At 37.7% G+C, this 27,148-nt stretch overlaps 1 long non-coding RNA gene across 1 annotated transcript in view; it reads left to right on the plus strand.

Moving 5' to 3' along the window:
* Positions 1-22,505, plus strand: part of LOC140340742 (uncharacterized) — a 100,673-nt gene extending 78,168 nt beyond the window's left edge. Inside the window, exons 2-3 of the long non-coding RNA XR_011922724.1 lie at positions 19,421-19,562; positions 20,804-22,505. This is a non-coding gene — a long non-coding RNA (uncharacterized lncRNA). The remainder of the gene's footprint in view (positions 1-19,420; positions 19,563-20,803) is intronic.
* The last annotated feature ends 4,643 nt before the right edge of the window (positions 22,506-27,148 follow it).

Genomic DNA, 27,148 nt, shown 5'->3' on the forward strand with positions numbered 1-27,148 from the left:
GTCGGCGTCGTTGGTTACTTTTTTTACGAATGATTTTTGACCAATCGATCGTTCGTCGTTCGTTCGTCGTTCATTTCCAACGATAAAAATTGGAAGTGTGTACGCAGCTTAACAATACAAGTAGGGCCGCCTGATAGTCCATCGACTAAACAGCAGCACACTCATTTTGTGCTGTTTTATGGATATAGCTGAATGAGAGCTTCTTGTAATTTCTGCCCGGGCCAAAGACATATTCAGACTTTTCAGTTTAACTGCTTGCAAAAAATGAAAAATGGACAGAATGTATCAATTTTTCTTTCTTTATGTAACAGGCAGTGGAGGTGGCAGCATTACAGCTGATTTACTAAAGGATTTAAGACTTTTTACTTAGCAAAGGGAATTACCATTTTTCACAGTTTAGTAAAAAATTATATTCTGGTATTGGTATGGAGTTAACATCTTTATTATTATTATTATTAATATTAATAAACATGATTTAGCGTATATAGCGCCAACATATTACGCAACGCTGTACATTAAATAGGGAACATCTTTATTGATAGTTTTAGTACATGATTTCCTTATTTTCATTTATTTATATTTTTCCCAACATTTTTATATGTAGACTATCCAGGCTATCCAGCAAAAGTGACATGTGGAAAGTATGTGAAATGGGTGCCGATAGCAAACACAAAAGCAAACTTTGTTGTAACCGATTAAAAACCGTATTCTACTTTCTGCAATAAAGATCGAAATGCTGTTAGAAGATTTAATTACTTTTTTTTCTTAATGTTCAGCTTAGATTTTTTTGAACTAGCCGCACAAAATTTCACATTGCAATGAGATTACATTGTTTCAATCATTATTCTGCGTGCAACCTCACTTGTAAAAGTATTTGAACAATTCCACCTATGAATTGTACATTTGGGCTGAAACGAAGTGGCAAGGGGAACAAGCTGTACAACATTTTAAAAGTAACTGCAGAAAGAACCAGATCCATTATTAAGTGCCAATACAACAACGTAGGTTGATTTGCATATGGTAGTTTTTTCAAGGTCTAAAGGAAGCCTGTATTCTCCATATGTTGAGTAGTATTCTAAGGACTGACACTTATCCCAACACATGGACAACATCTGGGTGAGCAGAAAGCACCAAGATGCTACCATAAGTTATTGTCACGTGGCACAGGGAAGGAGCAGGACTGATCTTATTGAGTGATTTAGGACAGGGTCCTGGCATGTCACCTCTGATTGATAACCTACTTGGGTACAATGGATGGAGGTCCTTGCAGTGATTTATCAAACAGCGAGAGGTCGTCTTTTGTCTCTGCTCCTTTTTGGTCATGAGGGTGACTGATGGTGACTCAGATCAATCTTGTCATTCAACTCAACACTGTACAAGCTAATTATCCTATACAAAAATATTATGGGGAATGCAAAGTCAAGGAACTGCGTGTTATGAATCTGACTGATGAATAAAAAGACTGAGAAAAGTGCAGATCTAATGAAAGAATGCATATAATAAAGGGTGATGATTATGTCAGTTGCTAATTAGCCCAGCATTACTAATTAAGATGTCATTCATTACACTGATGCCTGCAGGTATCCAGACAATCACTACAAAATCATGTACCCTTGCTCTGCCCTACATAATTATTTCGGTATTCTGTAAGGCCTTGTGAAAATAATAACTTTTTATTACCATAAAAAACAGCAATATCAAAAGGATTTTGGGATGTTTTTTTTGTTCATTATAAAATGGTTTAAAGGTATACTTCGATCAAAATGAAATTTGAGATGCAATCAGGGAGCACAGACTACCTGCTTATTACTTTGGTACTTTATAAAAGAATCTTGGAGTGCACCTGTTCACTCTTAGGGCGCTATTGGATTGCACAAAACTTGATTAAGATAATGTAGGCTGTGTAAGTGTAGAAAAGTTGAAGTCATAAAGTTTACCTAATTCACATTAAGCTTGCAGTTTTAATTAATAATTATTTCTAGACTCCTGTTTCCCTATCTCAGGATTGTTTTTAAAGTGTCAGTTGTCAAGTTAAGAGCATCATTTAACTTCTTAACTACTATTTTAATTATTCACTTTGGGTCCAACATCAATGTGAAACGTAAATTTATTTTCTACTATTTGTTAAAAAACAATTACTTTGATAACAAAAACACTAAGCAATGTTCATTTGGTTATACAGGACTTCTCTGGAGCGGCCCCAACTCTCTGGAATGGTCTTCCTCGTCCTATTCAGCTTGCTCCTACTTTCTACTCATTTAAAAGAGCACTCAAAACCCATTTTTTCAAACTTGCCTACCCATCTTCTTCTGTCTTATGAAACCATCACTAATTCCCACCACTACATATCTCCCATCCTTTCGTGTGTAAATTCCCCCACCTACTAGATTGTAAGCTCTTCGGGGCAGGGTCCTCTCCTCCTGTATGACCGTCTGTATTAGTCTGTCATTTGCAGCCCCTATTTAATGTACAGCGTTGCATATTATGTTGGCGCTATATAAATCCTGTTTATTAATAATAATAATAATAATATTTGAGGATATGAAATTCTGGAATTATTTCCTCTTGAGCACAGTGTCTGCGTGGAGTTTGGACCCCAAAAACAAACTAATGGGTTCATTGGCCAGCCAAATTGGCATTCCTGTTGAAGTCAATAGAATCACTGCATCCCTGGCTAATAAATGTGCTGGATGAATTGACAAGCTACTAAATAAATATTAAATCACCCATCACTACATACACATTTATTACCAGTTGTGGAATTGACTCCAAACCTAAATCAAGGTTACTTGAAACCTGTACAAAATGTTTACAGTAAGTAAAGTAAAGTCTTTCTGTCCTATGACCCACAGTAAATTCACATAATGGCACTACTGTGTGGCTGTGGTTGGTTATAACCAGTAAGCTATCACAACTCATTAGTGTAACACACTTTTGTACAGTTTAGTGATGCATTGTAGCTGATGAAAAGATAATACAATAGCTCAGTCCCCAGGCTACACTTCTCACACAACACACACATGACTAGAAGTATTCTCTTATCTCAAATCTGCTGACATTCAACAAGGTCATAAATAATATCTGGTATACTGGATCGGTAAGGACACTAAATACACCTGTGGAGCTGGAAGCATGCCTTAAATAATATAAACAGGGCTAAGTACACCATGGCTTATATAAACTACATTGGATTTACTTATTGCATCATGAGAAATACCACACAATGGCTTAAACTTGGTACACATATAGCTACGTACACATATCAGATTCATCTTGGGCACAAACCTAAAAAGTGTACAATGGTCCCCCAACATTGTTCTTCAATTTTCAGCAGCAGAAATGACTGTTGAGCACTCCTATGGAGGATAGCACAGTGGGATGCCAGTGACTTGTCCTCTACTCTCCATTGAAGAGCACAGTGTGTACAGTGCTCCTTTGTTCATCTACTACTAGAAATGATCATGAAAGATTTCCAGTGACAATCACCTGATATGCGTATGATGTTTGTACGAGGCTTTAGTTGTTTTCCTGATATAAACAGGAGTGGTGATACTAAACCATTAAACCATTAAAAAAAAACTAACTCTCAATTGTTCTTACTTTCCTATCTGATCCATATAAGGCATTGAGAAGGCAATTTACTTTTCAATTTGTGATAAAATCTTACAATTGTGAACATAGGTGCTCTATGGTAACTTTTGTGTTTTGTGTGTATGTTAGATAGATGCCATCAATATGTATCTAGATTTTCCATCCAGCTTTACCGATTTCGGAGTCATTCCTATATACAGACCAATTACTTAGTTCTAGCAACTTAGTTCTCTTTGTGTTTGAAAATTGTTAAGAACCTCCATCCGGTGCTGTGCTGCAGGTTGCTCTGTTCCCTGAAATCAGTTTCTTTTCCATTGTGCTGAGACCACTCGTTCGGCCGCTGTAAGATATGCAAGGCGAAAACCAGTATGGGTAAAAATATCAGATATATATTACTGAGTTGGCCTAATCTGGCCCAACCATGCCACATCTGTGGTCATTCTATATAAAGCAAGTAACTGTCTTCTGAATCCTTGAAATAGGGGCTGTGTTTGGCCTTCAGACCGAGTGAGAAAGAAAAGAAGACTGTGTACTGGCAGTTTTAGAAAGTCTTTGTTCTGTGGGGCTGGACAGCAAAGTTCAATCAGGTACAGAATGTCTTGCCTGTATAGTTTGGGTCATTCAGGCTTATACCCAACCACAGCGCTCTACCGTGGTCTCCATCATACTCGACTGAATGAGAGTGGTTGGGAACATGCATTTGAATGTGGCTGTGTTGGATCGCAGCAAGGTTTTGAAAAGTTGCTTGTGCCCATTCATTTTATTTTATTTTGGAGGAAGAACCACAAATCAACCCTAACCTCACTCAACCACCATGACCAAGCAGTAGTCAAACTCTGCAGTTGATAAGCAGTGAAAGCTGGGAGCAGCTAACAGTGCATATATCAACTGCAATGCTGAAAGTTCCTTATTAATGTTAAGGCAAGTTAAGTTTATTTTTGTATTTAGTGTTTTTTTCATCTGTCTATATGTTTCATAAGTTGTTTTGGTTGGCAGGAATACTGTCTATGTTTATTTGATACAGGAAATGCAAAAAAGCTGGTTGCAACCAGTAGGGTACTTAACCAGTTGTGTGGACTCCCTCATTTGTGGCTGTGTACAGAGAAAGACCAAGGCAAGAAGGCAAGATTTCAAACATTACATACCACACTAACCGCCGCTCTACTACAACATCCACATGCCTGTTATGTAATCTAATTGTGCAATGAGACATCTGGTGTCACTAGAAGTTGTGTGGAGCTAAAACACATTTCAAGGGATACAACTACACCCAGGTATGAGGATAGATGTGACCCGAGACCTTCTAAAGGTGTTCCTGATCCCCCCACATATTGTTGATCCAAGGCAAGACAAATTGTATGATCATAGGGATAATATTACAGCATCAGGTTCATGTAATGGAATGTTCATCCTTGAAACGCTGTAGTTAAATTGTATTCTCATAAATAGTGGAATAGACCAACCTATAGCTGTCCCTGTTGTATGCTTTTCAAGTGTTTGTATACATTCATTCAAAACATCTGAACATCCTAGCCAGGTTCAAAAGTGATAATTTGTTACTAAGGAAATTAAATCTTTTTGTGGAATTCATCACAACCATACTTTTTATCACATAACGGTGTAATGACAACTTAAGTCTTTATTCCATCACATTATTAGCACCATCAGAACACGCATTCACACATGAATTAGCAGATGTAAGAAGACAAGGATTTTACTTTTTTTTTTTACTAGCATCTAAATGTTTCATTAAAGTAGAACCCAGGTTCTCTGTCTGGCAATATTTGCCATCTCCATTGAAAAGGTGACCAAGGTCTTTGAGGTCATGCCACACATTATTGACCTAAATGGTTGTCTGATCTACTCACATTTAAAAATTTTGCAGGACCTCCCCTCAGAAATCTACAAATTCTGAATTTTCTTCAGAGGATTCTGGTATAAAGGTGAACAATGGTAAAATGACCATGTATCCAGGGCTCCAACAACTGGGGAACTGCATCTCCACTTGGTCAACCACTTTACCTGTGAATTTTCTTTGACTTTGAGAGATTTTTTTAGAACTTGATTTTATATGTGCTTTACATGTAAAGACAAGGCCGAAGGTGTTTATTAATGTCTCCCTGCTTAGAGATTTACTAGGGACTGAAGGTTTGTTCTTAAGTTGAAAATGTATGTAAGTCGGATCAGGTAAATTATTTTAATAAATGCAATTAGGACAGATGTTTGTTTCAACATATTATTAGGCAGTGTGGTGTCAGTTACTGTATAAAATCCTCACTGTGAGTTAATCACAAAAAAAGGAAAAAAAAGGAAAAAACACTAAATCATTAACTTCTGGAGCAAGCTGTGCTTTGATATGCAAAAACAAACAACTGCAGAGTTTGTCTTGGTCAATAAAAAGTGACAAGAGCTTGCAGAAGAGCTCAGTCTCAGCTGTGTTTAGCAAAAGATTTCTTCTGCAAGTCATGCAAACCGCCTTGCTTCCCCCTCCAAGTTTCCTTCCTGCACACGAAAGACCAGGGAAGCCCTGTTCATATCTAGGATGTCCTTAACCTAGGGACTACCTGTAGCAACATTTTTCTCTGGGGTGACCAAACCACAAATACATTATTCCATACCTTACCCGACCCCCTTTTGCTTATTCCTACAATTGGAGACCAGGCATCAATGGTTGAGGCCGCTATAAGGCCCTTTTTTAGTTGCAGTGTAAATGGTTGCGACCATGGCACAGTAACCAGGTGGCCAAAAGCAACTTGCTGCTGCTATGTGCAAAAAATGCTCCCCATCTCCTTTTCTTCACTTCTAGAGGATTATCTGGGACCCCAGTTGTGGCTGCTAGTCACCTCTGGTCTCAAATGGCCCATACTCCTGTCCACTGATGCCCTTAAATTGTTCCTGTGGCTGACCTCTATTGGAAATTGAAGAGTAGGATGCACTGGTATTCTCAAAACAAGCTCAAAGCATTCTCTCCCATAAAACCCATGTGTTTTTGCCCTTTCATACCTTAAAAGAAACATGCGGCATTTCATTCTTCTACTTTTTCAAACTTTTTTTCATGTTTTTTATGTCTATGGTTGTCAGTTTTTTTTTTTATTATGACTGAATCTGAAATTGATTTCTTCAAACATATTTGCTATTTGTTGGCCAATGATTTGATTCAGATTGAATCCTTTCCAACTTTGCTGGATCAGCCAGGTTCTCCAATGATGGTCAATCTTCCCCAGCCTTGGGGAGCTTTAATAAATCAGGCCCATTGCATCTCCATAAGTTGTCATTTTTTTAAACATGTCCCAATTTTCAAAAAATGTAATCTGTTGCTTGTAGGGCTTTTTTTGCATCCCACTGGCTATCCAGGCAAGATAGTCAGAATTCCAACATACCATGTCCACTGCTATGTGAGCTCTATGTGTTAGAGAATCTGGCACAATGCAATGAGAGGCGTAGTGGGGGCAAGTTCAATTCTGTAGTAGGAGAACACCATAATATAGAGATCACAAGCCCACAGGGCACTGTAAGATGTCAAAGATAGATATTTTTCAGGGATTTCTGCTGGGTTTGTTTATTTATGTTTATTCCTTGTAAAGATTAAATGTTCCCTTAATTTACACAATTGGGGTCTATTTTCCACATATTCATTTTCACTCACAGTTTTCACAGTTCTAAATATGTTTCATAAGTTTCAGCTAAAGGAGTTTAGCTCACAGGTCATGTTGCCTTAGTGCCTCCACTCAGTCAAGTACACTAAGGATGCCCCCAGCTATATTGTTCAGTGCTTTATCCAGTATTCACAATGACCTTTAAGTAGAAAAGTTCACAAAGAGAGAGAGGGAAAAAATAAACGTGGAAATGTCCGAAAGTATTTAGTCCCATCCTTGAGAATATTCATGGGCAAAAGTCTGGGTAAGCAGCACACCCACCATAAATGACAAAAAGCAGAATGAGTTTGTGAGGAAAGACATTTATGGCATTGAGATTGGTCAATACTTGTCTCTAATTGGGCCCATTTGTTAAAGCAAGAAACTCCAGTCTAAGGAAACCAAAGGACAATCGAAACTGTTAGAATAGAACTTTCTTTCGGGAATATCTCAAGCTCCTTTTGTAACAGAGGGGACTGAAAACCTTTTTTTTTGCAGAAATACTCTCTCACCCAACCCCCTTTTGGACATGAAACTTTTCAGAGTTCCTTAGTGAGCTTTTCTATAGACCACCATGAGAGAATATCCTGTTGGGTCCATTACAGACAAATGTTACATTATCTCACACTAATCTGGGACAGCTTTACCAGACATGGAAATTGCAATTACTCTTTAAATGTGTGAATATTCGGGTATGTCTCTGCTATTACCATAACTAAAATTCTTCTTTAAACTGGTGATTCACAAAGAAGAAATCCAACAAGTTCTTATTGAAAAATCTGTTTTTGTGTTAAGTGTAATGTCACCAATGGTACCCAGTTACAGTAAACTTTTTTTTTTATCTTATTATAGCTTTACTGTAAAATTTCATATATAAACAATATACAAGTTATTCAATGCTCATCTGAGTTATTTTAAGGCTTGAATGAAACCCATGATTAACCAAATCATTGTACTTGTTGATAATAAAAAATATCACTGTTCTCTTTTAATCTATAAACAAATTATTTGATTTATTACTATTTATTACTTTCTTGAATTAAAAATTATTCATGCTAGTGCTAGGGAAGATGTTCTCACAGGGTCTTCTTTTCTTCTTTAAAGTTAGCACACATTTTCCCAGATTTATTAAAGCTCTCCAAGGCTGTAGAGGATACACTTTCATCAGTGAAGCTGAGTGATCCAGCAAACCTGGAATGGATTTCTGAAACGTCATGAAATGTTTTCAATTCTGGACAAGATTCATTCCAGGTTTTCTAGATTACCCAGCTTTACTGATGAAAGTGTATATTCTCCAGCCTTAGAGAGCTTTTTTAAATCAGAGCTATTGAGACACTTTGAGTCAGTCATATTGAGTACACTTAGACCAATATGGCTTTCCAATTTGATCTTTCATACCAAAAAATATATCAGATAACCCAGTAATCTGAATTGTATATAATAGAAGATTGTCAGCAACCAGCTTTTGGAGTGATTTGACACGTTGGTAAATATTTGAGTATTCTAAGTAAGATCTTAGAGGAACAATTTATAAACCCACCCTGGAAGTGCACTATTTGAGCCCTTCTGAGGTTTCTAACTTCTGTAAGCAACTTTAAACACACATTTAAATAAATAGCTTAGAAAAGTATTATTTGATTGCCCATGAAGTTCCTGATTATGACAAGAACAGTTTTGAAGGCATTTTCTCTTGATAACATTGTACTGATTACAGAAAGAAAGATAAATCTGGGCCTCAGATTTCTGCTAAAAGTAAAATATTTTTGGAAATGCAGTATGTTCAATAGAAAGAAACCTATGAACACCAACCTGTAACATTAAAAGGTCAATTCACCAATTATGAAGAGTTTCTGATCTGTTTGTATTTATTTATGTTCTAGAGAATGTAACACAAGTAGTGGAAACACACGCAAGGACTGGCAGACCCAAAAAGACCAAAAACTCACAATGGTCATGAAAAGAATAGGGAATTATGGTAGGGAGATTTCCAGGGGCACAGAGGTAACACACCAAGCTCTAAGTATTACTAAAATATCTGTTCTAGTGGATGGATCCTTGAAGAAGTAAAGTAAATGTCCTGACTAGGTGGACCTCCCGGGCCTAATTGGTGGTCTGTATAATATGATTTGATACCTTGACAATCCATCTTTGCAGATCAAACTGCAGTACTTGGGCAAATACATATGGCCAGACTTGTCTCTTCTACTTCACAATGTGTGCCAAATATGTTTACGCTAGAATTTTCATTTAATTTTGAAGTGTATATTGTGGTTCTTCTCCAGCTTATCCACAACCAGTAATCTCTTAAAACTCATGGAAAAGATTTGGCCTAAGAGCCAGACTGTGTGTCACACTGAGAATGAATATAAGCAGGTGGTCATTATATCTCCTATAATTCCTCTTATAAATACATGAGAACCCTTCAGAAAAGCATTGTGGAGGGGCCGCCTGCCCTGCCCCCCTTTTCTTCCTTCTCCGCCCCTTTAATGAGCAGCAGAACGATGCCTTACAGCGGATGTGTTAACGATTTCTGCTTCAATGGAGGGAGAAATCCTCACAAAAGGAGGTGTACAAATATTGTGGGAAATCTATTGGACCCTTCACATTTCATGAAGACCCTGTGCATTCAGAGAAAGTGAATTCCATGGCACAATTTTCATTCACTGCCTTCAATGGGAAACTTTTAATGGAGGCACTTTTTTTTTTTTTGGACAGCACGGCAAGTCATTCAGTGTGAGAACTTTTTCTTCCATAGCAGAGTTGAACAGAGGGAGCCGTGCCCTTCCAAGCTGACAATGGAAAGATACTGTTTCTAATGCTTTGGCACTTCAATGGAAGAGGGGCTTAATTCCATCAGAGGGGTAAACTTGTGATTTTTTTTTTTTTACAAAACTGAAATCTAAGGAGAGAGATTGTGAAGTAAGAAATAAAACTGAGACTGGATTCCTAATCTAATTATATGCTGATTATATAACTTTTAAAGTTTTTTGGCCCCGATTTTAGCAAATAAATCAGAAATCATCCATATAAGTGAAAGGAATGAGAATGTTTGAAAATTTTAGTTTTGAAAAAAGTACAATGTCCCAGGTAGTTATCACCTAAGGAGGTAAAATAAAATAAAAAATAAGCCATGTCTGGGCTAGTTAGATATTTAATCCTCATTTTTACCCCTCCTGCTTCAGCACCCCTATCTCAGTTTTTCCTTAATCCTGTCTCTGGAAATTCTTTTTTTAAATTTAGGTGAAGTAATTTCCCTGTTTTATCCACTATCATCATTTTCTCTCCTGCAGTGGGGCAGGGAGGAGGACTCACGTCATTTAGATGCTGCCTGCAGGACTAATGAATGGGGGCATTTAGGAGACTGGCCATGCAGCACACAACTAGTTAGCTGGGGAGACCACTTTATGTAACAGAATGTGGACAGTACAGCAATTAGCAGGTAGTATTTTCCAATGATTTGATCATAAAATGACCAAGCCAACTTAAAGAAGTGCTCCAACAACAAAGTTAAAAAAACAGCTATTCATGCTAGATTTTTTGATTTGCATGCTTGCCAAAGAAAAATAATGTCTTTTACAAGGCAACAAATGTGTGGACCTTTTCTGGGGTATCAGACACCAACTAATCACTAAACAAATGTGTTCTTTGCCTTTTTCGGGTTTTTTCTCTTCCTGTGTTGTCATGCCAGAGCCCCTTCCAAAATCCCTATAAAGGTTTCTGGTTGAGTCTGAATTGAAACTGTGACATTGGATTGAAGGGGTTGAAGAATCTCCTCTGTCCATTAGTGGCATCACTTAAGTCTGATGACTGACAAATAAAACACATAGCCCTACAAATTTGTAGAAAGGAGGGACATATCAATGTGCTTTTCTGTTAGAATATTCTTTATACAGACATAAACATTGTGCAACAACCTTGTACAAAGTAATAAAGAAGTATGTAATGATGTATAAGGTATAGTTTGATAGCTTGGGGACCAAATAAGAGATTTTGGGTTATCATGCCATAAGTTAGCTTGTTATATGTACGCAATGTTTTGGTTTTTGATGTCTAGAAGTTAACATACACAAGTTTGGCTGTGTGATCCAGCACTTTACTTTTGCTGTAAAAGTAGATATTTATCCTTGATAAAAATGAATCATATTTTCACAGCACAAGACATTGGGCCTGATTTATGAAAGCTCTCCAAGGCTGGACAGAATACACTTTCATCAGTGAAGCTGGGAGAGCTTTCATGAATCAGGCCCATTGAGTTTACAATTGGTTCTTCCTCTAAGAACTAGCCACATAAGAAGATAAGGGTTATATTTAAAGCAGCAGTTAGGCAGGGTGATAGCACACTGTTCATACAGGTATTCTCAGCGGAACTACATGGTAATGATGTAACTTCCTGCCCCTTTGGTGGTGGACACAGGCACGGCCATGTGTCCATCACCACATGGCTATACCACATGGTCATATCTTTACCAACTTTCTAACAGGTTATGGGCCCACAACAGTACAATAACAAGTATTATACACTACTGCAGATACAAATATAGCTCAAAGTTACAGTCACACAGTCTCTAAAAAAATAGTCAAAAAGCACATTTTATTATTGTATTATTTATTATTATATTAACAATGCTTCACTACTCTGACAACAAAAGACCATTAAAGTTTAAAGAAGCAATTCAATTTTAAAAGGAAGATACTATAAAAGGAGGCACGAAAGTATATGCAAAAATCCAAGACCAAATGAAAAAGTACAAAGTTATTTATTTTTGAGCATAAATGATGATCATATAGTGAACATATTGAAGTGAGAAAATGCAAAAGAAATAAATTGTACATAGCAAATCTTAGCAATAAACTGTTGTAAATGTAAAAGCTTTACCAGAATAAGCTTATGAAAGGCCAACACATGGAGAACCATAAGATGCACCTTTGAAATAGTAAAAAGCTTGTATGCTATAGGAGAAGGAATAAATGACTTTCATATAGTAGAACTGCTACCTAGTGACCCCCCCCAGGCAGCCATGGAACTCTCCCTACTTTATTCGCACCCAGATAATGAGTTCTCCCCAGAATACATTTAAAGCAAGCCTGTGAATGTATATAAGCAAAAATACAAATTGTGCAAACAATGAAAATGCTTCTACAGCAGAATCTGCACCTGGAACCAACAACTGCAGTATTAGTAATATGCAGAGTGAAATGTGTACAAAAAGCCTTACAGAATAAAATCAAGGCAAACCTGCAATTAGAAATACATTGTTTTTTAAGCTAAAGTTTGAAGAAGAACAAAAGAAAACAGGATTTTGCCTGCACAATATAAAAAGCTCCACACGCTAATATTTCTAATGTTTGGTTGGACCACCTGTAGCTTTGATTATGGCATTCAATAATCATTTCATTTCCATGTATGGTATTTCATTTATTATTTCATTATGTCTATCCTTTTTCATCATTTATTTCCATCCAGAGTTGCTTTCATTTTTCTCCAAGATATTGAATTGATGATGGGAGAGTCAGACCACTGACTAAAGTCTTCTCCAGCACATCCCAAAGATTTGTTTAGCCAGGCAGCGTATGATAGAAGTAGTTGTTCAGTGGGGTTGGTAGCACAATATATTTACGGAAATAGGTGCAACAACTATTCTCATATATTGTACTTTGCACAGCACTTCTGCTGCTAGGTGGTAATTGTATGTTGTGGTGTTATGTGTGATGCTTATATAATGTAATGTTTTGTTTTTTTAGTTGAACAATGTTATGATATAATTTTCTGCCATTTTGTCTCCAGAGGGTTTTAGCATCATCCTGAATTGTAAAAGTTATGTCTGCAGTGACTCACAAACATTCCCCCAGGTATAGGTATCTTTAAATAGGTTCCAAAAGGTGAGTTGGACTACAAGGAAGGAAGTATTGACAGCAAAGGTAGGCTTTCCAGTGAACATGTAACTTTGCCCCTGGGGTCATGGCCTAAAAGTAATTCTATCTCTGGCAACACCTTGCTAACATCCAATCATCCAATGGCAGAATTACAATGCAGATTGAATACGTACTGACCTGCTTCCATGCATGAATTTCTTGCTGGCCTACTTTGCTTGTAGCTATATTAGTGCACTTGTTTCAACATCTGAGTTAGGTGCTCTGTGTAATACTTTTATTAGCACTATCAGGCTTTTGCAGGTCCACCCTGACTTCTCCTCTGGTCCAAGTGATACCTTTAAAAAAAGCTTTCTTTGCTAACTGAATCAGAGAATTGTTGTTCTCTTGCTGTGTCCCTATCAGGCAGCAAGCAATGCCTTGTCTATCTAATTAGCAAAGGAAGAAGTCAATAGAAAGAGGTGACTAAAGGTGCGTACACACTTCCAATTTTTATCGTTCCAATCGAACGACGAACGATCGATTGGGCAAAAAATCGTTCGTAAAAAAGTAACCAACGACGCCGACGAACGAGGAAAGTCGATGGAAACGAACGACCGGACCGGCGGATCGGATTGGGCGACGATCGTTGAACATCGTTCGTGTGTACGGTCGTTCGTTGATCGTCCATGTTCAGAGCATGCGTGATGAACGAACGTCCGTTCACTTTCCTGTCGTGCACATAGTTCCTCTATCGTTCAAACGATCGTATCTATTGTGTGTACAATATCTACGAACGATCGTGTCGTTAACTCTATGTGCAGGATCGGTGCTATACGATCGTTCATATATATCGTGCATGAACGTTCGTCGTTCGTTTTCCAACGATAATAATTGGAAGTGTGTATGTAGCTTAATTCTCTCTGTCCTGCAAAGTGATAGTGTTTCTGGCCAGATGAACCCTAAACTTGCTTCAAAGTTCAACTCTATTGCAAAGAGGTATTTGGTAAATGTATTGCAGTGGAAGGATCACATAAATTTCATCTCACTATATGCAATCTCTATAATCTATAAATCAATCTATCCAACACAAATTTAATTTTTATGTAGCACTAATTGCCAGAATGCTGGCATGCCAAACTTAAATTTGAGTAGGATCGAATATCATTGGATCAGTTGAAAAATCAAACCAGATTTAGAAATTCTAAATCGAAATTAGAATTTAAAAAAAAAAGATTATTTTTGGTGAACAATTACTAGGACTGTTTGAGAGTGATGCTACAATATGTTACATTGTGGTATATTTGGTTACATTATGTTTTTTGTTTGCTTAAAACATGAAAGAGGGGTGTAGGGATTCCAGGCAGAAAGTTTAGATTTTAACTTTTTCATTCTCCTGGTGAATTCTAAACATCACTGAATAGTTGGGATAGGTAAATTTTATAGCATTTGTCATTTTCAGGTATATAAAGGGTACAATAAGTAGGCTGTATATTGTTTAGCAATGGCAGTATAAAATTATAGAGAAGTAAAAGCAAATTTAACTGTCTCGTCCTTATGCTCCGGAGGGCCCATGAGGAATACCTCTGTCCCCAATATAGCACTATTGTGAAATTAAATATATCAGTCATTAAATTGCACTCAAAGGCAATAGGGAGCACAGAAGGTCTGCTTTTAGGCAGTATGAAATACAGAAGATGATTAGGGATTTTTATGTACCTACTATATTGCACATGTGGGACATTCTACGCTCAGAGAGCTTGAATTCTGAGTTCCAAACCAAGGTCAGAAAAGCTAGTCAGATCCAACTCCAATCGGAACTATCCGAACACCACTAATGCTAACTACTTTCTCAATAAATATACAGCTACATACAGCACAATAGGTAAGCTGTTTTAATCGCCCACAAAACAGCAAAATGTACATAAAATGATTCTAGTTAACTGATATGTAATCTGCACAAAACATAGCAGAAATGCTGAATACATTTTGCACTCATTTTCTCAGTTGCTCATCTCATTATAAGCTGACAATCAATCACGTCACTAACTAAGCCTCTATTTTATTTATACCTTTGACATTTGGCACCTAGGTAACTTGTAATAGGCTCATTGGGTTCATCTTGGCAGTGGATACAATAGTAAGGAGCATGTATATATTTTAAAAAGGGTTGTTCCCTTAATCCTGGGGTCAGAGCAGCCATTTGTCCAGCATTTGACAGAAGGGGCTGCCTTATTCACTCTTCAGAATCCCTTTCCTGTTTCTTTCTTGTTAACCATCTAAGGGTGTCACAAAGGCTGTAGCCCTGACCCCGTTGTCAAAGCCTCATCCTTTCTCCTTTTCTCCATTTAATATGGGGATAGAGTAGATGTGTAAGCTAGAGTGTGCAGGCCTTATGCTGGACAATGGAGGAGATCAGTGACCCCTGGCCCTTGCACGCAGCTTTCCTTTGTCACAGTTACCTTAGTGATGTGTACGGATGTCAATGATCTGAAGTAGAAGCAAGATTCTTGATAGTGTCACCCCTTTGTCCAGTTTCTTAGGCCTTGTGTGTTGAAGTTCTGAAGACAAGTCCTTTCTACACTGTTGGGTAGCAAAAAAAAAGAAACATCTGGGAGCGTATGTAAGGACTTCATGCAGGGCAACATTATAGGTGAAATTGGCAGAACATTCACAGCGCCATTCGCTTTGTACAGAGTTGTACAGTCAGCAAAACCAGAGATTAAAATTTGACCAGAGTTACAAGTGTTTTCAACTTTTGTTCGGACAACTGCTGTTGTAGTTCCATAGAAATTGTGTTTTATTCATATGCAAAATTAACTGTTCTAGGATCATGTAGTGACATGTAGTTCCCTGAAAATCTGTGATCTTTGAAATCTGCTGAGTGCACAGTATTAGTAACTGTCATGTTTATATGTGAAAAAAACATCTCACACAATACTGCGCATGTTCATGGAAAAAACTAATAACAACTGCAGATTAATGAAGGCAGGCATTAAACAGGATGCCATATAGATCCTCTAAAATGAAAGTACTCCTATAGAATAACTCCACTTTTGTTAAAGTGAAACTAAATGAAAAAATAGAAAGACAATGTCCCTTTTTACAATAAAATAAATACATCTTTCAGATCACAACTTTTTATTTACACTCATCTTTGCTCCATACTGGGCACTGCTATCCCTTGTTCTTCTTCCAGGTGTCGGATCTTCGGCCATCATGATTGGCCAGGCTAGGATGGCCAGGGATAAGTAAGTGTATTTAAAAAATAGCAACCAGTCAGGTAAATATGCTTTTTTATAGATGGGACATACCTGTGCTGTGCAAAACAAAACTTGCCTGCTGTACTTTTGGACTATGGAACTTTAGTTCCATATTAAAAATGGTTATACATCTAATTATTATTAAATATTAGCTTACTTTGGCAATCAACTATGGGTTTTTGAAACTGGCCTGAATTCAATACTTTACAAATTGCTGTTGCACTGATTGCAAAAAAAAGTGATTTTCAAATTGATTTTGCACTGCATCTTTGCAAGTTGTTGCATTTAGGTGATCCTAGTAAAGGACACTAGTAATTCTACAGCTTACAAATACATCTAGACAAATATGTATGTTTAGGCAAGGCCTTTCTGTTCCAGTATGACAGCACTCCTATGCACAAAGCCCCCTCCATAAAGACATGGTTTGTGTGAAAGTTGTGGACATTGCCTGCACAGAGCCTACATTGAAAGCCTTTAAACATCTTCCGGATGAATAAAAAGCCAACTATAAGCCTTCTAAGTTTTCTTTTTTTAACATCAGTACCATCAAAAGCTTTTTTGGATGAATATACAAAAAGTTCCATGGGCACACTTTAAAGCTGGGTGGAAAGCCTTCATAGAAGAGTTGAGGTTGCTATAGCCATAAAGGGGACGTCACAAATTATTAATGCCCATGGTTTTGGATGTCAAACAAACATTTATGGATATGATGGTGAGGTATCCACAAAACCTTTTACCATACAAAGTTGAATATGGAGAATACAGCAGGAGGAGACAGAAGCACAAAGGTGGATGGGAACAAAGTCAGGAAAGTGGCTTGTTGTAGAGAGATTTTGTGGTAATGTAAGACACATTAGGAAGTCAAAGGCTGACTCAGCCTATACAGTTCAAATTATAAATAAATATATCTCTTGGCTGAAAGTACCATTTCACACAAAGAAAATATTATTGCATATCCATGTGATAATTAGTAATTTAAAAATATTGATTGTTAAATGTTAATATTATAATTGAATACATTTACTCATTTGTTTTAGTCAACAAAAGTGATTAAGGCTTTACCAAATTGTATTTATTTTTATACACTCCTGTATTAATCAATCAATAAAATTGTACCCTCACCCTGACCGTAACCCTAACACTTAGGCTGAGATTAGTCCGGTGGTTTTGGCACTCCAAAACAGCATGCTAATATTGGGCTGAATAGGCCTGATTTCATAAAGCTCTCCAAAACTGGAGATGATACACTTACATAGGTGAAGCCTGGGTGTTCCAGCAAAACTGGAATGGATCTGCTAGCAAATAGCAAATTACTTTAAAGAAATTCATTTCAGGTTAGCAGGTTAGCATTACCCAGCTTCAGTAATAAAAGTGTATCCTCTCCAGCGTTGAGGAGCTTTAATAAATCAGGCCCTATGAATAATCCCTCCACAGTTCTTGTCCTACTTACATTTCTGACCTGTTAAAAAAAATACTCCCCCAGCCGCTCTCTCCGCTCCTTCAATGACCTACTAATGACTTCCTCATTCATAACCTCATCACACGCACGGATACAAGACTTCCCTAGAGCCGCCCCAACTCTCTGGAATGGTCTTCCTCGTCCTATTCGGCTTGCTCCTACTTTCTGCTCATTTAAAAGAGAACTCAAAACCCATTTTTTCAAACTTGCCTTCCGATCTTCTTCTGTCCTTTGAAACCGTCACTACATATCTCCCATCCTATTGTGTGAGAGATTCCCCCACCAACTAGATTGTAAGCTTTTCGGGGCAGGGTCCTCTCCTCCTGTCAGCATTTGTTTGTCATTTGCAACCCCTATTTAATGTACAGTGCTGAGTAAAATGATGCCACTATAAAAATCCTGTTTACTACTAATAATAATAATAATATTAATAATAATATTAATATTAATGAATCCACTAATTATCCTTAATTTCAAAGTTGGTAGGAGGCGGCAGCTTTGCTGCATGTTTTTTTGGAAGCTATTTGTAGAATCCAGAATCAGTTTGTCACTCCTGTCACCTCCAAAGATTTGAATTGCAAATGCTTAAAAATGCTTAAAAAAAAAGTGAAAAATTAACAAACTCCGCTAGGCTTTTACAGCCGTGAGTGCCTGAAAAAAGTCCAACAATGACAACCTGTTACTGCTCCTGGGTGCCTAGTCTTTGATAGTAGACATCCAGGGGTGGAAAACTGCATCAGAAATAGAGGAGTCAGGGAAGGCAAAATATAAACAGAATAAACTTCAACTTTTACCCTATCCCTTAAATGAGTGCATAACTATTCAACTCTTCCTAATGCTTAAAAAGAAATAATGTCACAACACTTTTACTGACATTATAAAATGAGCCCCACCTAACTCTTTAACATTTAACCTAAGACTCAACTCCCTAAACTGTAACCCTAAATTTAACCTTACAATAAAACTGAACCACCTAAAACCCTGACCCCTATACAAACATAATGTAATCCCTAAGGGTAAGCTAACCTCTGCTCCAGAATCCTGCACCGACCTAGCAGATAACTGAACCAAAGATGCTGAAATTCCATTGGGGCGGCCACTAAGCCACCATGCTACCCTACTGTGTAAATTTTATTCTTTTTTTTATGTATTGGCTGGAATAAATTCTACAGAAAGACGTCGGCCTCACACCCAGCTTTCACGCCTGTCTGTTCTAATCTGCTCCTTGAATGGCGAAGATGCATTTGACCTCATTGTATGAAGGAAAGCATTTTTTCGGACACATTTTCTCATCTCGTTTTCTGATTCTTCACAATGGCTCTTCCATGCAAATGAGGACATGCCTTTAGTCAGGCTGCAGGTATAAAAATATATCACCCTAATTCCCCGGCAACTCACTATTTTATAACCTTTTTGTGTCAGGTCTGGGGAACACCTTGCATTGGGTGGCTATAACTCAGAACACCAGCTGGGCACAATGCCGGATTTTTTTTACAATTCTACTCTGTAATAAACCTACAAAGGGCTAAATGAAGCATGACTTTTTCAGTGCTGTAAAATAAAAATAAATGGGAGGGGGCTTTGGTCCAGGGACCCCCTCATCTGTTTTCCCTTTCTTTCAGGCCGCAGTTTCCAAGGTGATAGAACCAGCTGCTGGACCCTAATTCCTGCCGCGATGCCATACAAGTTACAGTACCGGGTGCTGCTGTTTTCCTTCTGCCTCCAGATGTCTTCTTTGCTCTTGTTAAGGATTCTTAGGACTAAGTAAGTGGAAAACATATGGAGCTTAAAAAAGAAAAGAGTTTCCTAAGTGGCGCCTGCTGGGTTAGGAGATGCTGGATAGAAAGGGAAATCAATCCTGACTCCTCTATCTTAGTAAATAATAATAATATTAAAAAGAAAATTTTAATCTTATTTACCAGGATTCAGCTAATGGCAGAATAATTTATAGAACGCATTACAGGTTTTTATTGGAAATCAATTCAAAGCATCAAGTTGGAAAAACATGATTTTTTTGTGCGTTCAAAAATAATTAACAAACTTTTTTGATGAGAAGTATTTGTTGAAAAGCTTCATGGTCTTCAGCGTTTAAGGAGGCAATCTGTCCCTTATCTTGTCAGGTTACAATACCAGTATAATGTATAACTCAATGTTTTACTTATTTAGATTATTTATTTCTTGCATATAAGGTGTTTAAAAACAAAAATATATGCAGAGCTATATGGTAGAATTTTTATATAGGTACCCTGGGTGATATAAGTACTTTCAATATACAGGATCACCATTTGGTAACAAGGAGGTGAGGAGGATTACCTATCCTCTAGTTTAATGTCTAATCACAGTTTGGCCAACCCCAAATTAGGAGATAATTAATTAGAAAAAAAGAGAAAAAAATTGGGTTTTTTTGGAAAGCAATAATATATTTTAAGTGAATTATATTAGACATCATAGAGAACACATTGGTTCAGATTGAACAAATTAGATAGGTCAATCCCAAATTTGCTTCACTGGGATGTATGACCTTATTGATAGACATTAATATCCCTAAATACGTAAATAATTATTGAAGTATTAGGTAATAAAGGTAATACAATTGTATATTATACCAACTCTTGATACAATTATATTACCTTTATGCACAGTATATATCGTTCATCGCAAGATCCCCTAAGGAAGACAATTGCGAAACGCATCGGTTTACAAGACATTACTAATACTTTAATAATTCTCTATGAATTTAGGGATATTTTTGTCTAGCAATTAGAGCATACATCCCAGTGAAACAAACTCAGGATTGACCTATCTAATTTGTTCACTCTGAACCAATGTGTTCTATATGATGTCTAATATAATTCATTTAAATATATTGTTGCTTGCTAAGAAAACAATCTTTTTTCTTTCCTCAAGGATCACCATTTGACCATTCCCTGTTAGACATAGCTGTATATATATTGTTAAATTTAGAACATTACTGTTACTGACATCTTCACCTGGTCTTCTTTCAGGTTCATGTCATCGGCTACCTTGATTGGCCAGGTCGGAGTGACATAATTCCTTTGGCAGGATCATGCACTGAACTGGACTTATGCATCATAAAGAAAGAAGTGCAGGGAGACTATTTATTCCCTGCATCCACATATGTACATTCAGTAGAATAATTTCAAACAGATGGTTAATTTTTTAGGGCAGAACATCATCTTGCCCAGAAGTGCAATGAGCATTATGATCCAACCCGAATGAATGTACATGGTGGTGATATTGTAACATCCAAATGTAGCTAAGGGTCATAATGGAAAAAGGATATCTTCTCAAGAGTCCATATCAGATCATCAGAGGGTCATAACCATATGATTCCAAATAGTGGCAAAATACTTTGTTGATTTACACAATAAACATTATATTAGCTCTGAGCACAGTATTTGTGTACACTCTTACCATCAGTGTCACAAGCTGCCAGAAAAACAATATTAAAGTATTTAACTGCAAAAATTATGCAAGCCACAAAAATCAATATTTTAAAATACTTATTTTCTGTGGATCAATTATAGTTTTTGAAGATGGGAGGTGTTTTTGACTTTTTAGCATTCAACTAGACTGGCATAGACCTTTTCCTAACTTAAACTGGGTCATAATATAACAGAAAAATATACATATTTTCAGAGAATTCAGTTTTAGTCAAAGTTTTGGCATTGGTATTCATTGACAACAATATTAACACAATCTAATTCTGAGAAGTTTTCCATTGGTCCGGAGCTGTAGAAGCCACAGTGACCCTGAGGGTATTCCAGGTTCACAGACTTTCCAGTGATACCCTTTACTATGATAAAGCTTGATAAATTTTTCTTTACTCCGGAAGATTTGAAAAACAAGGTCATACTAGCTGTCATTTTATAATTCAAAAAGAACCAGAGAAACAGCAGGGTTTTTGGTAAACTCTTCAACCCGTAGCTGATGGGAAAGCCTATGACCACAACATAACTGACATTCGCTATGCACTTAATGTCCTTCAATGACAATAAGATAAAATGGACATGACGATGAGAACAAGTCATATCACAAGGCCTGGCCCCCTCTCGACTCTGACATTAAAAGAAGCAATTGTTCCAGCCTACAAAGCAGCTGTTAAACAGCTTTGTCTAGCTTTTGGTCCTGCTCAATTTTTCTTTCTCTCTACAGCCCCCTTCTAAGCAAACACCTTTTCTTCAGCCCATCCACAGATGTTAGAGTCACTTTTCTTCTCTGTGTTCCACATTTATCACGTATGGCCAGCTTGGCAGCACGTGTGGCTGCATGACAAGGGTCAACCAGACACCCCCTTGGACAAGCGTCTCCCCACACACTCAGTGGTCAGGTCAGTCAGGATAAAAGCTGTCCTTGTCTTTTAATGAAGTGAAGATTTATGAAAGTAAAGATTCAGCTTTTATATATGGCCATTATTGGTACAATGTGTGAAAACATGACATTGTGGAGGCCTGACGGGAAAGGCTGTGAAAGTCGTGACACAAAGCTTTTTGACACATGGTATGCAGCAGGGGAAACATTTGTCAAAGGGAAATGAGGACTCTCTCACCATTTTTCAAATAAATATTGGCACATTACTTGTCTTTAGAAGTCAAACAAAACTTCTATTTAACCATGTTGATCCACCTTGTAACTTCCAACAACAAAACCTGGAACTTGCTAACAATGCATAATAACACCAATGGAGATTGCTAAAGAAATGGTCCTAGTCTATCTACCATCACATACTCTTACTTGTTTAATGCTGTGCCAAATTAAAAAAGAAAAAAAAATGTTTTTTTGGTTGATCCATGAGTACTTAATCAAGGGACATGCTGCTTTCATAGGCAGTGCTACTACACAAAGGTCATTTCAGGGTAGGGGAGCCATACTGGGGGCCTGAAGAAGAGGGCCTGAACAATTAAGGGTTTACAGGCTTTGACATAGAAAGTGAGAATGGAACAGGCGTGTATCAAAGGTTGCTACTGCTTTGTGGAACCTTCATAGCCATATAAAACCGCCCACTCCATAACTGTCCGCACTACCATGCTAAATTCAGTATTGTGTTTTTTCTGTGGTTCTGGGTGGTATTTTTGTGAAAAACATTTTGGTAAAATGATTGTCTACTGTGCACCTTTCTGCTCTGAAAAGTGTAAATCCTAAGGTTTAGGACATAGGAACACTTCCTTATTTTCAAAGACTCCAGGGCTTGTACTAGCACCCACAGAATTATAGTGATTTGAAAATTGAGTAAAAAAGTGGTGCCTTGGCAATATCAAAGCCACCCAGCAGGCAGTCATTTTTAAGTGAAATCGCCCTATTTAGTTGGAGGATATTGCCAAAAGAGATCTCAGGTAATGAGACACCTACGCTTACCTTCACTCTGTATATGCATTGATCTTCCTTCTGCTGATGCCGAGTTTGTACACTTTGGTTCACTGTGCATTGCAGCCAGTAAGAATTAGTTGTCAGCTTCTTAAAGTCTATTTAATTACCCTGAGAACTGGCCAGTTTAATTAGGGAATGAAAACAGCAGAAGGAATTTAGTTTAGCGATGTGGATAAAGATATGTTGATCCTGAAGCATGAATGCACAAATAAGTAAACTCAACGGTCCTGATTTATGAAAGCTCCCCAAGGCTGGACAGGATACACTTTCATCAGTAAAGCTGGATAATCCAGCAAACCTGGAATGGATTTCCTAAAAATCACTTGCTATTTATTAGCAGATGATTTCAATCCTGGACCAGATCCATTCCAGGTTTACTTCACTGACAAAAGTGTATCCTCTCCAGTGTTGGAGAGCTTTCACAAATCTGGCCCTGTGTGTCTAATCCAGCGATCTAGCGAACATAGCCCGACTCTATAGTTTCTAATGAATTAAAACTATCCAAAAATCACAGTATTAATATTTTTCATATTTCCCAAAGGTTATGGGTTATATCAAAATGCAATGAATTCAGTTTTAACGGACCATACTGGTGCAAGACACAGTCAAGGAGTCCAGTCATTGTCAAGGTCCACCAATAGGTGCTTCATTTAAATATAACCCTAAGCTGTGCAAGAGTGAACAGTTATACAAACATATAAAAAGAGAAAAAAAAACTCATTAAGATAGTAGAAAAATAAAAAATGAGAGTTAGTACTCTGAAGAGGTGTCCTCTCACTGACAGAGAGACAGTTCTCATAGAACACAGAACACTGATATGTTATCAGATGCCATGATAAAAAGCAGTGCTTGCTGTCAATCAGGAGAGACAGATCAGCTCCTTGGTTTGTCTCACTCCTTGTCAGGTGACACATATCCTCTAATGGATCACAGACTTCCTGTTGACTTTAGCATTATTTTGCATCTTCCAGGAATGGTGCAAGATAAAGTCAGTGTGATCATTTAGAAGTGACACACAAGCTGTTTCTCAGGCTGTTCCAGATGCCGAGGCATCAGTCTACAATGACAGTTACTGCATATGAAAAGGATTATGGGAGGAGGCCTCTAAATCACAGTTTGACACCTTTTTAGCTTTCTGATTCATTTTCTAATTCTCTTTGCTAATCTAAGATGCAAACGCACTAACATTTTCATGCCGTCTTGGGAAAATAAAAAAGGAAAATTGTTAATGAAATATCCTTTCAAGCAAGGAAATATGTACTGTTTTTTTTTTACAAATGGATTTCTTTCAATTTGTGACAATCTACCACAATTCTGTACCTGTGACATCTCTGACAGGTGCTACTGCTGTTTCTGCAAATATCCCAGCAGAGAAATGGATAACATTACAACCTTGCAATAACAAAACAAGAAGTAGAAATATGAAATTACCTTATTGGAGCAGTGACCTATAGGACAATTCTTCATCAATCAGCTTCCAACATTTGACTTTTTGTCATCTGTGTCCATGCACAACCCAAACATTCTGCTCACTCCACTGGGCAAAACCGATTTTACAGGCTTGTGTATGATTAATTAACAGTAATGGTAAAAATACCAACGTATCGCCTACTTCTGTCTTGGTGTAGTGGGGCTGCTAAAACATTGCTTTTTCAATCACAGACCTACCCACATGCCTCATTTCTTCTGCTAGGCCTTCTCTATGAGCCATCTCTTTAGCTACTTCCCTTTACTTCCTATGCATGAAACCCAGGTATACAGAACACGGGTCAGGATATATGATACATGCTGTTAAGTGACTGAATGTAAAGTTCTGGACACTTTACATTCCAGGTTACCTATCACAGGGTATGACTGGAAAAAATCTCCATCAGCTTTGTGTGTTGTTTTTTTGTTTGTTGCCACCCCACCCCTGAAACAGGTGCAGCCACAGTTCCCAAGGCTCGTGCCTTAGAGTACACACCTGGCGTCAGCCTTTTCTCCCATGAGCAGTCCTGTTTAACCAAATTATTGTCATGCAGCCAGTTTCCCTCTGTGCTACGGAGAATTTAATTGGAAGGGTTGTGCTTTTTTTCACATATCTTAAAATGCCAGTAAATTTATGGGCGTATATATCAATATGTTCTTACTAAGAACTGGGTTACTTTCCCAAAGCAAGGCAGGATTGGATCTGATTGGTGGCTCAGGGTACGGCTGCTCATTATACAAGAAATTTAACAAGCTCCAAACAAATTTGCAAGTTTGGCTATGTTAATCTATCAAGTTTAGGTCAATATGTGGTGAAGGGAAAGAAATAGTTGGTGCAGATAGATGTTCAACATCAGGACATGTTTTCAAAGTAACTGGAATAAATACCCCCCCCCCCCCCCCCCCCCCCCCCCCCCCCCCCCCCCCCCCAGGCCACTCACTGGCAGGTTGTAGGGGGACCTTTGTTAATGGACTCTATTCTTTTGTCCAGAAGTAATGAAAATATGTTTCCCTAATAAGCCAGCACAGTGGATCAGTTAGCACTCTTGCCCTTGCAGTGTTGGGTGCCAGCACTGCAAGGGCAAGAGTTTGCAGGTTTGCAGGTTCTCCCCATGTTTGTGGGTTTCCTCTGGGTACTCTGGTTTCCTCCAACATTCCAAAAAGATGCAGTTAGGTTAATTAGCTTCCCCCTAAACATGACCTTAGACTGTATTAAAGACATATGACTTAGGTAGGGACATTAGATTGTGAACACCATGATGTTTCTCAACTAGGGTTCCTCCAGAGGTTGCGAGGTGTTCCTTGAGTAATGAGCAATGTGTGGCAGTGTCAACTGCAAGGTGAAATAATAATCAACTATTACATTTCCTAACATGTTGTAATATCTTTCTGTTGATAATGAGAATACTTTATTTATCTTTTTTAGAAGCCCTACATGATATTATAGTAGGAGAGTTGTAATATATTTATGGAAATATTATGTAATAACTTGCCTGCGTACTGACATAAAAGCAATATTCTCCATTGAGGATAGGCTCAGGAAGATGATAGTGTCATGAATCCTCCTGGTACACATTTTAATTGCTGCTAATTATGGGTTGACTTATTTACTTGCAGGAAGCACAGCTTGGTCTCCAAGGATCCAGGATTATGTGCTGCACAAACTAGCAAACATGTCAAGGTACAGAAGAGACTTCTCACCCTCCTCTGTAATATGCAAATAGGCAAAGAGTAATTCGTTAAATCCCATTACCTAATTAAGCAGACATTGTACTTACATAAAGACTACCCCCTGTGGTGTCACAAGGCCCAGGTTCTGAGTATCCTGCTGGGCGATCTATGTTTAAGGTTTGTGACTCTGTCCTGAGCTCTGTCTAAGTTACTTTTCTCCTTACCACACAGTGTTATGGGATTTCCTAAAATCCAGACCGATCAGTCTACTCTAAAAATCTAATACTTTTTAAAAAACTAGCCAGAAATGCTTCCTAAAAAGCATTGGTAACACAATAAAGAGGACTGGCTTCTTCCCCAATTCTAATCAATGTTGTCCAGCGATGTACAAGATGTATTACTAAAGTTACCATGCTATAAAATTACCACATAGCCCCTTTTTTTAATGACCTCTTTAAAAGTGCTCCCTTTAAGTTTAAAATTACCCTAGTCTATAACCAGGAACAAGCATGTGGCAAGGAAAGTTCAGATGTGTAAACCATATTATGGCATAATATGGTGCTCCACAAATGTACCTGGCATTAATACTTAGGAATAAGCATGCACCATGTAAAGTAAACTAAAGTAAAGTTTCCTGATCTGCATACCAGGTAGCATTGAAGCCATGTCATCACAACAGCTAAGCATCTGGCATTTTTAGAAGGAAGAGCTAGCAATTGCAGCTAGGTGTTCCACTGCAAGCCATAGCCACAGGTGTTCTGAAGTTCAAACCAGGAGCGAGCAGCCTAGGTTGACAACACTGCTTCTCCATGCATACAGTGCAA

The sequence above is a fragment of the Pyxicephalus adspersus genome, chromosome 11 (assembly GCF_032062135.1).
Source record: "Pyxicephalus adspersus chromosome 11, UCB_Pads_2.0, whole genome shotgun sequence".
Lineage (NCBI taxonomy): Eukaryota > Metazoa > Chordata > Amphibia > Anura > Pyxicephalidae > Pyxicephalus > Pyxicephalus adspersus.